Source organism: Meleagris gallopavo, chromosome 3 (assembly GCF_000146605.3).
Source record: "Meleagris gallopavo isolate NT-WF06-2002-E0010 breed Aviagen turkey brand Nicholas breeding stock chromosome 3, Turkey_5.1, whole genome shotgun sequence".
NCBI classification, from domain to species: Eukaryota; Metazoa; Chordata; class Aves; order Galliformes; family Phasianidae; genus Meleagris; species Meleagris gallopavo.
In genome coordinates this window covers 8930409-8943968 of record NC_015013.2, presented here as the reverse complement: position 1 = coordinate 8943968, position 13560 = coordinate 8930409, and the positions used below count along the sequence as shown (strand labels likewise).

At 40.3% G+C, this 13560-nt stretch overlaps 1 protein-coding gene across 1 annotated transcript in view; it reads left to right on the top strand.

Annotated features, from left to right (window-relative positions):
• Positions 1-7092: 7092 nt before the first annotated feature.
• HIVEP1 (HIVEP zinc finger 1) overlaps positions 7093-13560 on the top strand; it is a 47573-nt gene continuing 41105 nt past the window's right edge. The window contains exons 1-2 of the mRNA XM_019613733.2: positions 7093-7146; positions 10300-10403. The gene's annotated coding sequence lies outside the window, so the exon portion shown is untranslated. The remainder of the gene's footprint in view (positions 7147-10299; positions 10404-13560) is intronic.

Genomic DNA, 13560 nt, shown 5'->3' with positions numbered 1-13560 from the left:
TTATATCCAAAGCAGTTGATGGTTCCACAGTCATACATCTATGATAGAGACTGAGCTTGGGTTCATATGCAGAGTGTATATGTAATTTATGCACGTATACCATGTCAGTCACATCAGGAGTCATTGCTGTGCTTAAGTAATATGTATGTGATGGCACGGATAGAGCTGTTATATACATAATTTATGTACAACCTCTGCATTGACTGTTTTATTGTATATGCAGTATAACCATACATTGCTGATACTAGTCTAATCTCTAGAGTACAGATTGCATTTTCAAACATGCAAGCAAGGTGTTTTTTTTTGTTAAATGAAAAATAGGGATCTTTATATTCTATTTTTAAGGGAGTTACGTAAAGTATCTGTCATCGGTTTTTCATTTTTAGATGCAAATAATTATATATGGCAGGGAGCATGATGAGCATTCAAAGTTGACATTAGAATGAAAATGCATAAAGTTTTCCTGAAAAGCTGATCAAGTAGGTCATCAGTCAAGGTTATGATCACGACTAGAAGAACATGTTTTAAATCTCATTTAAAATGTATTAAAGAAAAAGATAACTGCTCTTGCATCTTCATACTAGTTACCGAGAGTGTTAAATTCACATTTCCTAATTTTTAGGGGGATTTTTTTATTTCCCCTACCTTACAGCTGCATGAGGAACCTTGAAACCTATTGCTGATTGACAAATGGAGATTTCATCTGTTTCACCTTGCATGTATGGTGGGCTGGGATCAGCCTTGCTAGCAGCTGTCATGCTCGTACCAGTGTCTGGTAACCTACTGAGCCCTGGGCTTTGACTCTCCAAGCCCCCACGGTGGAAAGGAGAAACCAAAGCAAGTGCCAGAAGATGTCAGGTTCCCACACTGTAAAATTAAAGAGAAGATTTAGAGACTACTTTTGCTTCATCTGATCTTTCCTTTTAATCTTGAACATTCCTCATTAAATGAGCGAAGTGAAACGTTTGGGGACAGAAGAATGGTTTTTAATTAGAAGCAGATTTAAATTTGAATGTCATATAGGCTTTGCAAAATGTCTTTTTGCTGCTGTTTGCCAACTTTGCAGGATTTAATTTTGCAGCAGGAAGGCAACGGTGGGAATTTAGGGCCATCAAAGAAGTCTTTGGCACAACTGGCATAGTGTTCTGCCAGGTCTCCCACCTTTGCTTGCTCGGGGATGAGCTCATCCTGCACCAGCACTGCTGCCGCCACCTCTCCTTCTCACCCTCAGTGAAGGGCAGGCTTCTTCGGTGTTGGAGGCACCTCTGAGTTGAAGGAAAACCAGAAAGCTTCTACTTTCTCTGTCCTTTTTCTCCATCCTTCATCCTACCATCATAGCCTGCTGCTGTGTTCGCTTTAGTACACTTTCTTTGTTCTTTTTATTGTCTTTTTTTTTTTTTCCTTCAGTTAGCTACAGGGAAGTCTTAGGATTGATCTCAGTTAGAATTCATCTACTTAATGTTTGGACTGAATGATGCCTGCAGTGCTGAGGAACGAGCTCATGGGTATCCCCTGCATCCTCCCGTGGCCTGCTGGAGCAGGGTGAAATCATCACCCAGGGCAACAATCCAAGCTCAGTTCAACCATCAACTCTCCTGTATCCCTGGGTGAGCTTTAGGATACAAACTCCTGAAGCACAAGGGTTTTTTTTGAGAGAGGTGGACAGTTGCTCCGCATGAGTGTGGAGATGGGTTGTGGTCACTCCATGGGAAGTCTGAGCTGTTCTCAGTGCCAGTATGCTGGTTCATGTAGAGCTGGGTATTTTATTTTATTGTAATTTTTTTTTTAAAACCTGGTAGTATTCTTAATGTTTACAGAAGCAACTCTTGTGCACTCAAATACAGGGCAGTGACATAGTGGTTTTAGTCTGATGGGTTTCAGTAATCAGAAGATGGAGATTTCTGCACAGCATCTCAACCTCATGTCACTTACTGTTCTCAAGCTGTGTTTCTCCCTGCTAAAAACCACAAAAATCCCACTTAACGTTCTGATTTCAGCAATACTTCCCAATGCACGTAGCATGATTACATTAATGCACTTTAACAGAAGAATATTTGGTCTGAGCAGTTTTCCTCTCCCCCAGTGATCCAACAGAGAAAAACTAGATTTATATCTTCCATTGTGTCCACTGAAAAACACGAAAAGCATTTTTTAAAGTTATGTTTTAAATGTCATCTGATGGAGAAAGGTAAGAGAGAGTGGGTTTTCTTTAGAAAGCCGCACGAAGCACTTGTCATCTGAAGTTGTTTTGCTGGAGGTATTTTTAGGATGACTCAGGCGTAAGGTCTGAGAGTTCTTCTTGCATTTAACTGAAGGGGGAAAAAAAAGCTGACATTTTCCTTCCAGCTGTTTCGGTTAAATATTTGAATATAAAAACCCAACCTTTTGGACAAAAAAGGATTTTTTTATTTTTAAGTTCTGGTACAGATTTGCACCATATTAAGTGCTAATTCTCCAGTTATCCATAGAGAAGTAGGTTATATTTGAATGCCAGTGAATATTTACCACCTCCTACTCCCTTGTAAAATATCCTGGTGGCTTAAAAGTAGGATTGTTTCCTTTGTTCGTTTGTTTAAAAACAACAAAGCCAAAGCCATAATCAAACCCACAAATGAAAGATTGCACTTGCTTCATCTTAAATTCTTGACAGAAGTTACTGGTTTCGTATTCTGCATACCTCATGCTGTTCAGTAGTTTTGCTTTACTTGCTGAAATTCCTAAACCTTTATTTATCAAACCTTAATTTATTTTTCTTCGCTGACCACAATGCCTTTAAAGTTTTCCATGTGTGAAATGACAATTTTAATACGTGTAATCACATTTCTGTTTGTAGGTGTTGATGTCTTCAAAAAATCTGAAAGTCTTTTAAAACTATATTCTGCTTGTGATGTATTTAAATCCACGTGGTTATGTCCTCGGTGAATATTGGAAATAGAGAACATAAAGCTGGTGAAAGTTTTCATTTATTTTTGCTTTTATTTTTCATCCATCACAGCCCTACCACCTCAAACTCACTCTATCTTCTTAAAGTATCCTCTTAAGGATCTTCCATAGCAGGAGACATAAATCAGCAACCATCTTTTTCTGCGTGTAAGCCTCCTTGCTCACATTCCTAGAAAGCATGGTTACATTATATATTTAAAACCCAAGGAATTAACTGTTTATTCTATGCAGCGGACATCTACTAGTGGATGTGTTGGACAGTAACATGAAAGCCTTTAAAAGTAGAGAAAGAAAAGCCATTCCTTTGCTGCAAATGCTGTAAGAGAAGTACAAGTCTTCTTGTTTGGATGGAGCGTGATGGCAGTGGCACTGTGATGGTCCTGAGCAAGTTGCATTCATAGCTCAGGCAACTGGACTGCAATATAGCACTGTTGGTGCAGATGCTTGAACTGTCTTGCTGCAGGGAAGTGGGCTGAATGCAGCCAGGACAGACAGACAGACAGCTGAAGTGGGTGTTGGTGCAGTGCTGCAGTTCATGGGCACCTGCAGCTACAGCCAGGCTTAATATCGGGAATTGCTACATCTCATAGGCACTCACTGGCTTTTCTTTTTTCCTCTTTGTACTCGTGTTGTGTCATTGTTTTTTATATACATTGCTATTAGGCTGTGTTACCTACAGTTCACTATTTTGTGGTATGCACCTGTCTCTGATAATCAAGAGCTGACTCCATGATCGTTATATGATGTGGCATCTTCGATCTCTTCACATCACGAATGCACGATGATTTCATTATCGTTCCTCTCTAGTGAGCACTTGATGAGAAGTGTCCTCTCCCTTAAATAAGAATTTGTGTGTCACACATTCATCATTTGCTTTAGATGTGCGCCTCTCCAGCAGAACATCTACTGGTGGCACTAGAATGTATCTTACAAGACTCCACAATCCACCGAGGCACTGTTTATAGGATCACAGAATAGTTTGGATTGGAAGGGACCTTAGAGATCACCCAGTTCCAGCCCCCTGCCATGGGCAGGGCTGCCACCCACCAGATGATGCTGCCCAGGGCCCCATCCAACCTGGTCTCAAATGCCTCCAGGGATGTTCTGTCATTGTATGGGCAATAAAGAGGGAGCTGCAACTGCAGCATAGCAAGAATTTCCATTAGTTGTATTATTTTCTGTTGTCCTAGCAAAAAGCAAATGAAGTTCATTTAACTTCATTGGGTGGCTCACTCACCTGTGTGCTTTTCTTCCAGTTCTGCGGCGTTTCAGGGTAAGTTAGTTCTTCTTTCAGCTTAAAGCCTCACACATTGAGGAGATGGCCGCCAGTGTGGCGTCTGGAGCTGTAAAATGCAGTGGGTTGTCAGCGTAAATCTAGTGCTGGGTTGTGAAACATGCCTCAGTGCCTTGGTAAGAAAGGTCATGACCCTTATCAGATGGCTGCCAAGGATGTAGTGCTGTTTGCAGGTAATGGCAGCACAAAGATGCTTCTACAGGTAGGGGTACATCTATGCAATAGGTGTCACTCACTGAGGAAAGCGTTTGAGGAGATGCACGAAGTATAGGAGACTTTTTGGCTAGGTACAGAGTATGTGGTTATCTAGTTATTGTTTTGGTTATCTGTGGTTCTTTGTTTGGAATGAATCTGACAGAGAAGCAATCGGCAGTTTCTGATACAAACTCTCTATTTTTTTTCACCTTTTTGGAAATAAGAGATAATTCAGTTTGGGAGATCAAAGTACTTTATCTTTCTGGCAATCTAATGTAGCACGCTTCCAAAATACGTAAATAATTTTATCTGTATAAAATGGAATGATTATGAACTTAAACACATGGATTTATGGTACCATTTATGTGAGGTATGCTGATAATACTTTTAATAATGAAATTGCGTTTGTCTTTGTAGCTGCATATAAAATTTTTGTGACAAATCTTTTACATCTTCTCAAGAGCTAGGTGCTCCCTAGTGCATTAGGTATGTTTCTAAATAGAGGAAATGAGTTTGATGACCAGTCTGCACATTTTGTTTTGTTTTTTTTTTTTGGTAAAGTGTTAGTGACATACATATGTAAAAGATGCTTTGTTTGTTTTATCAGTGCTTGGTGAATGAGACCAAACAGTGGGTGTGAGCAATGTGAGGCAGTGGGTGGTGTTTCAGCAGTGGTGGCAGTGGGTCATCTCCACTGGTTCAGATACCAGAACATGGTATGCAGCTCTTGTTCATCATTGCTGAAAATGCATAGCTCATAGCTGGTGACTATCCTGAAAACTATTGTTTTGTAACAGAGAACTTGCTCTATCAAATAGTGTTATCGTGCTCTTTGTATCTGTTGTAGTTCCCATGGAAATGAATAGGAGGCATTACTTTTGAAGCAGCCTGCATAAAATAATAAAATTATAGGCTCATACAGTATTTCAGCTGTTCTTTAATCCAGGAAGCCCTTAAATATGAAGTCTTCATTGGTTAAAGCATATCTGTGTAACCAGGTTGATAATGATCCAGTAGAAGGCTGTTTTCTTTTTGAGTAGCTTGTGTTTGTGTTCAGTGGCCAGTGTATAGGTTTAGAAGAAGCTGTGCTTTATGTATATACATTTTGCTAGCCCTGGAAGGAAGAAGTTTGGCTTTTAAAATTGCGGTGGTATTCTTTCTTATCAGCAGCTCAGCTCACTCGTAGCTGTGGGAGTCTGCCTTGTAGCCATTTGTGTGGGTCAATTTGTTAAGTTTCTGAGCTTCAGTGAGAAAAAGAACCTGGAGCTAGATTTAAAAGGCAGAAACATGGAACTGAAGCGTGCTGAACTCAGTCTTAAAACCTCGGAGAAGGGTTTGATTTAGTTACGTTTTTTTTTTTAGTTCTGCTTATAATATAATGGGAAAACAATTTGGGGCTTTAACTGAAAACAAGTGGTTCCAACTTCCTTTAGTGGTTCAGCTCATAAATATTGGAGAAGTCATTTAAAACCACTTATTTCAAGTCTGTCGAAGAAAGGGCTGTATCCTTGCATTACGTAGGAATGGTGAGTAAATGGACCGATCAAATAACAGCCCTCCCACTGGTGAAGAGAGGTGAGGCCTGTGCGGAGCCATCCTGATCCTCCTCGTTATGGCAGGCAAGAAGCCCAGTCTTTCCTGAACTGGAGCAGTACTGTCAGAGAAGTTTAGGATGATTGCAGTTCTCTTCTGTTCTTTCTATTTAATTTCATAAAAACTGCAGCCCCCCCCAAAAAAAAATATTTCACAGGCATTTTGGGAGATATCAGTGATGTGTGAAAGCCACATTCCGAGCTCAGGCCCTGGTCTGTCACACCGTAGTGCTGCTGCTCCTCGTCCTTATCAACGTGACCTCTTTTTCCTGATGCTTCTCAGAGGGCAGTGTGCTACCAAAAAGAAATGGATCTTAAATTTTTCGCTCATTCCAGCTGCACTTTTCCTTACTTCTTCCTTTGCACACATAAGCACAGGCATACACAGTATGAAGCTGCTCCTCCCAGCAGGATCTGCTGTGCGGCAATAGCAGAAACACAATTCCTTCTACTGCACTGATGAGTTTGGGGGCAGCAGGCGTTTTGCTGAGAACAGTGAGCATAAAGGCTCGAGGCTGCTTTTTGTTCCTGCTGCGTGTGCATGAACGATGGGTGGTTTCGCAGAGGAATGAGTGCTGGGCTGCTGCTCATCCCCCCACCACTCCCATGTGGCCACTTCGTGTATCAAATCCCATTTGCTGTTTATATCACCATGCTTAATGCTGCATTGTCTTGTTCTAACAGCATTTTTCAAAATCGTATTAAAATACTCCGTGTGCATATTAAAATACTCTGTAATGCATGATAATACCTATTCCGAAGAGTCCCCTGACTGCATAAATTCTTACAGATGGCATGAAACTACAGAGGGATTAGCTGTTGACTGCAGATCTGATGCCATTGCTTTTCTCTCTGCAGTTCTGTGTAATTTAACATGTCAATAGCCTTGCTGGTAAAACATGATGAAATTTTATATGACAGTATTACTCATAATGTACTGCGTATTTACGTGTGAATGGTGTTATTCCTAAATATAAACAGCTAGTTTGAGACAGACTTTTGCAAATGGCTTTCTAAAAACTTGCTTCTTTTCTAATATATTTTAATAATTACTTCTTTTTCTTGCAGACAAAATTGAAGAAGCACAAAAACAACTTAATGGAAAAGAAGACCAACAAAGAGGTAATAAACAAAATCAAAATGAAATAAAAAAAAGCACATTGTGATTCTACAGGCTGATGTAAAGCTTTCCTGCGTCAGTGAAACTGGGCTCCACTGGGCCATGGGCATTGGGTGAAGCCCAGGCTATGTGTATTGCTCATCAGCTGCTGTGATCTGTAACACCCCAATTTTGCAGAGACACAAAAGCTTTGTTCTAACCACTTGAGTAGCTGTATTGACCTTGATAAGGCTGCTGAAACTATGGCACTGTAAACTGCACAGTTCATTGACTAAAGCCTTGTACTAACAGTTTGGTTCATAATATGATTTACCTAATCGTTAATAAGCATATTTGGTTTATGACAAGCAATAAGTGATGATTTCTAACAGATGCTGAAAGGAGATTGATCCTCATAGGCTATTTTAAGAAACAGTTGACCTGTGACAGATTAAACCTGTGTGTTAGGGCTTAGAAAGATGGTGAAAAGTCATTGTATTTCAAGGCTGGCTGACTGCAGGAGTACCTGTTAGGTTTTATGTGATAAAGCTCATCTGTGCACCCACAAAGGAGTGCAGAGAAGCAGCATGGGGAGGGAGAAACCAAATAATCCCTGGCTAGGCTCCCCTGGGCAGAGCCATGGAAGACTCATCTCCATAAGCCCAGAGGAGCACAGGGGTATGAGGGCAGGTGAAAACCGCAGTGGGGTGGAGATTCATGATCTTTGAGGTGCCTTCCAACCTTGGTCATTCTGTGATTCTGTGTATGCCTGTGAGTGTGGTGCATCTGTGTGTGTTTGTGTTTGTGCCTATTGGGAATACATTTTTCAGCTTCACTGATGATCGGACCTGGTGTCATGGAGCAACAGCCTCACCTTTCTAAGTCTGGTGGGTCCGGCATGTTGTACTTTCCACATTTCACTGGTTTGTCTTGCTCTGGGTAGATACTCATTGCATTCATGTTAGTGACCTGTCCTTCTGAGCTCTGACACATCTGTGAGCAGCATTGTAAACTGTTGATACTCACTCCTGGACTCAAAGCATTTTACCTTTTCAAACAGTGAATATTACAGAACAAAAGAAATACCCTGCTGGATCCCAGTGGGGCCCATCTGACCCATTATTATGCTTAGGACATGCAGATTGAGGACAACACCTCAGCTTGGCCACTTTATGCAATCTGTTTCCTTTAGGCTGTCTTTGGGATGTCTGCCTCAGCCCTTTTAGGACCTGTTACCATGAATCCTTTTCTTTCAGTGCTGTTTGCCTTCAGCATTCTCTGGCAATGAATTGCAGAAGTTCACTACCGATTACATTAAGGAAGTACATTATTATATCTTTTTTTCTCCCAACTTCCTACTAGTTTTAACAGGTGTCCTTTGGTTCAAGCATCGTTTGATTTGTTAAATAAGAGTTCAACATTCACCTTACCAGCTGCTTTTGTGATTTCGCAAACCTTGTCCATATCCCACTCAGCTTTGTTCTCTCCAGACTCATGTTTGAGTTAATTTTTCGAAAGAAGATTTCATACAGGCTGTCTTGAACGGGTACTAAGACTATGATGTTGCTTTATGCCTTTGTAAAAGGTGAAGGAGGAAAAAAATATGTGGCTGGGGGATAAAAGAAGCCTTCTAAACATTTACAGAGACTTTCCAACAAGCTAGGCCTTCAACTGAATAGACTTGTGATGTATTTTGTTTAGCGTCTCATAGGAAAGCGGCATTGTCATCCAAACATAAAAGCTCAGTATGTGAAGTATTACTGTGTGCTCTTGTTGATGTTGGTCCTAAAGAAGTAACATTTCTCTGGGTTGATTTATTTATTTTTGGATAGGCTTGTTCAAGCTGAAGATGAACTGACCTCTATTTTCAGGATTTTCTTCTCAGCTGTGCACCAATACAATCTTTGTGATCCCACGCAAAGGAAGAAACTTTCTCCACTGTGCTCTGAAAGGGATTGGGTTGCAAAGATTTGCGTGATGATAGCACGTGCCTTTCATGGGCTCAGGAGGCAGAAAGATTATGGCTTAATTTTTGTCTCCTAATCTGAATTTGTATGACTAGTTGTTGAAAAAAAATTTCATATAAAATTGATACGGAAACGACTGGGGTAATACAGTGACTTTGTACCTTTTCTTTTCAACTAAGAAATATCCTTTGCCATTTTTATCACTTTCTTAAGTGTCTAATTTTTTTAAATTATTTTTTGTAATATGAAGTAAATTAAATAATTTGTTTGAAGGCCACTGAGAAAAAGGAAAGTATATTTTGAGGTAAACAAACAAAATGTGAATATGTTCACATAAGGTATTTTAATCACAATGCAGTGTATACAGGTTCACCTTAAGATGGCTGTATATTTTTATCGCAAATTAAATACTGCCCTGACAGTACTGGAGCTGTTAGAGGTGTAGCATGTTTGTGGGGAGGAATTCTTCATAAGTTCAATCATATTGGGTTCTCTGCTGACTACTACTGTACATTGATCAGTCAAAACTTTATACATGTGTGGGATTTAAGATGACTTTAATTGACTACAAAAAGATATGTATGTTATGCATCGCGTTTTGCTGTTAGCTGTAATAATCCAATTAAGTGCAAATTGAAATAGATCTCTATTGAACACAAAGGTAGTAAAGAAACAGACATAGTGTTGAAGTTAGCAGAATTCAGTTACTTAGTATGAATTTGCAACTGGAAGATAAATGTATATTTTGATTGATAGTCCACAAATACATTCAGGTTGCAGATACCTGCAAGATGAGACCAGAAATGTATTCTTTAGGGACCAGCTCCACCCTCTTTTCCTGCTCATCAATTGTGTAAGGTGGATAATTCTTTCATCATTTCATCTTTTCGTAATTGCTCAGTTGCCAATATGAATTTTTAGTAGGAGAACCTCAGCATCTTCTCAACTGTGATTGTTGTTGACATGGCAGAGAAAGTCTTGTTTCCCATGAGTAGTCTGTGTGTTGTCCTTTAAAACCTGGAAGGGATGGTGGTCTTGAACAACCAGAACTTTCTCCTTGTGAAAGCAATGAAAGCTTTCCCTGATGATATCCATTTGGGTGTCACGGTCTGGAAAGCAGTTAGCTGAATCTGCTTTGGCTTTGATCTACTGCTGGCCTCCTCCTAAGAAATCCATCCCAAGAAAGTCTCTCTGTCTTCTCCCTTCCAGACTGATAAAGTCAAGTCCTCTCAGATCCTTGTGGTTACCACAGAGGCTTCTGTTTTGGTCATCCTCTGAACCAGTTCAGCCACTGAAGGTCATTATGAAGCACTGTAAGCATTTGTTTTCTTCTTTATCCATTGCAGCAGTTTTCTGCTTATCACAATAGGCTGCATCCTAGAGGCATCAGTTCCACGAGCACTGTCATAGGATTTTAATTTAGGGCTAGTGGCACTTACCCTAGTTATCTTGATACTTGGCACCAGCAATGCTAAGGCTGTTGAATCTCTCATTCTGCTTCTGAAACTTTTCAGGGAACTAAAGTTGGTGACAAACTCCAGCAACACCAAGATTTGCCAAGAAGAGAGGTTGCAGATCCTGTACAGACGCTCAGTACTGTGGAACTCAACAGAGTTGATGTGGCCTAGCGTATATTCCAGAAAACCCACCGATCCCACAAGCTCTCTGCCTCTTAGCCGTATTATTTTGGATAGCTACTTCTTGCTGTGTTACTGAAAAAAAAGAATCAGTGATAAATGGCTATGTCCCAGGGAACATAAGTGTACTTACTCTGCTTCTCCATTGTGGTGATGGCTGTATCTTTAAGTACGTAAGAGCAGAGGTGATAGGGGATGATCTGGGGATGTGTGTATGTTCTTTGGCTTCATTGCAATTTAGACTTGCAGGCTGTCATGGTTGTTTGTCAGGTATAAATTCATCCCTTTAAATAAGCTACTGTTCTTGTTTGAATCTCTACTCATGTTTTTTACTTTCTTCTGACGTGGGTAGAGTTCAAGTACCAGTTTCTTCAACAGATGAAGTTGTAAACAATTTGTTAACTCTCACTGCAAGCTGTGTGCAATGTAACAAATCCATCCTGGACTCAGACTTCCAGTCCCTCTAATGGCATGCAGACGTCTGCCAAACTCCTCTCTTGATCTCTTCCCAGGACTGGTAGGTATGTCCCTATCTAGCTTCAAGGAAAAGGCAGTTTTCACTCTATTTTACCAACAGTCAGCCACATTTCTCTATTTTCACATTTGATCACTTTCAGGTTTCTCAGAGAGCTTCTCCAGTTTTTTTTACTTCCGCTGGAGATGCTTCATAGTGTAATTTGAACATGATGCTGTACATTCTCATGAATCCTCCTTTTTGGATACTTGGCAGCATTGCTACTCACTGCTTGGTCTCTGAAGTTGCCCTTGCCACATTCACAGTTCAAACTGTTGTGACAGATCTGTCTTGATGATAGTGTTCCCTTCCAGAGTCATCACAACCTTTTCCCTAAGGTTGCATTGGAATTTTACCCAAATCAGTTCTCTTTCTGGGGCCTTACGCTTCAATGTTAGTAGTACCCTCTTCACTTGCATCCTTAGACATAGAAACATTTTTGACAGATCAAGAGTTTTGTTTCATTTTGATCAGGGCTTGTGTAAATGGCAGCAGGGTCTTACCTATGTTTGCTGAGAAACTACCAAGATATAACCATCCAAAGCCATGGTTTGGACTCCAGCAAAGTCCAAGCCATTTCTGTGGTGATGTTGGGGGAAAAAACCGAACAGCCCTATACTTCCAGCCTCTGTCTTGAAGGTACCTGAGGCCTCTATCCACTCTTTTTATAGGTGCTAGTCAGTCACAAGCCTTAACAGGCAGACTTGGCATTTGGTGTAGCAGTTCTTTAGTCAGTAACAACTTATGGGACTATGAAATTCACCAATTACTGGCTTATGACCACACTTAGAGTGTGAAACCACTCATGGTGCAAATATACATTTGAACTACCGTGGAAGGAAAGGATAAAGAAAGATTACTTAGCAGCAGCAAGCATTCTCTGAGATGCACAATCTACTTGCACATATGTTCCCCTCCCACACTTACAGCCCCTTCAAAGTAGCATATTGGCATGGAGGAGAGGCAACTGAAATCAAATGCCCTTTACCTTGTTTGCCCATCTGCTATTTTTTTTTTTAACTAGAATGTTTTTTTTTCTAGTAAATTGCGCTGCACTGAGAGTTAGGGGAGAAAGTTTGGCATTGTAAATAGAAGCAGGAGACATTAGTTCAGAAATATAAGTTCTGCTGCAGATGGACTGTAGTCATATTTTTATATGTTCTGAGTCCTTCAAAACCCTTCCTTATCCCTCTTGTTAAATGAATGTGTTACTGACAAAATTATAAGGGGAGTTTCAAATACAGGATTAAAAAATATACCAGGGTTCTCTCTAGTTAATCAAAATGCTGCATACATCTTAAGATTGAGTGCCTTTTTTATGTAGCCATGTCCCAGCTTACAGCTGACTCTTATTGGCCTACCATCTGGCCTCAAAGGAGCAGCCAGGTCCCTTCCCTCCTCTCCCATCCCCGCAGGCACTCCTTATCCTGCTTCCTGCCACTGCCGCGCTCCGTGCCAAAAAGCAGGTGGGAACACTGCATGCTAGTGATGTACCCTGCCTCACAGTTTATCAGCTGTGGTCAGGGTTGTATTCTTTCATCCCAATATTCAGGGGAAGTGGGAAATTACAGAATCATAGAATGGCTTGGGTTGGAAGGGACCTCAAGGATCATCAAGCTCCAACTCCCCCATCTCAGGCAGAGCCGCCAATCTCCGTATCTAATGCTAGACCAGGCATGGAATAAAAGGGGGATAGGTTAAAAAAAAAAATCTGAAAATGGGGCAATAAACAAGCGTTTTGATTTAGCATCTTAGAATGGTCTCATCCTCCACAGATGTTCCTCAGAATTTTTCATGTAGATTTGTAAGCATGTGAGACTTCTGATTGATTTTTTTTTTTTTCTTCTTTTGTACCGTTGTACTATCATTAGCCCCACATATTTTCTTTCCGTTTTGTATCTATGAAACTGAGCCCTACATTTTGGACAAGAAATATAACTGAGATCCAAAGTTATATTTGATTCTTTTCATCTTTCTGTCCTTATCTTCAACAACCACACAGGCTAGAAATGTCGTTACTCTAAATGGAAGTACATAATCTTCAGAAGTTGAAGGTTACAGCACTGTCCTGTTTGCTACTTAATGCTGGTGAGAGGATTAGCTGGCCTTTTTATTTTTCTGTTGATGCACACCAGAGCTACCTACATACCTACCTTTTACTTTCCAGATGTTTAAAATGACAGCTAACAATGCTATTTCATGCAATTCAGTTGTGCATTTACTTGATGTCTGATTTCATAGTGTTTATATCTCCATTAAAATATGTCAATACATGTGTCTGAGAGGTAATTTATTTAAATTGTTTTGTGTACGTTGAAC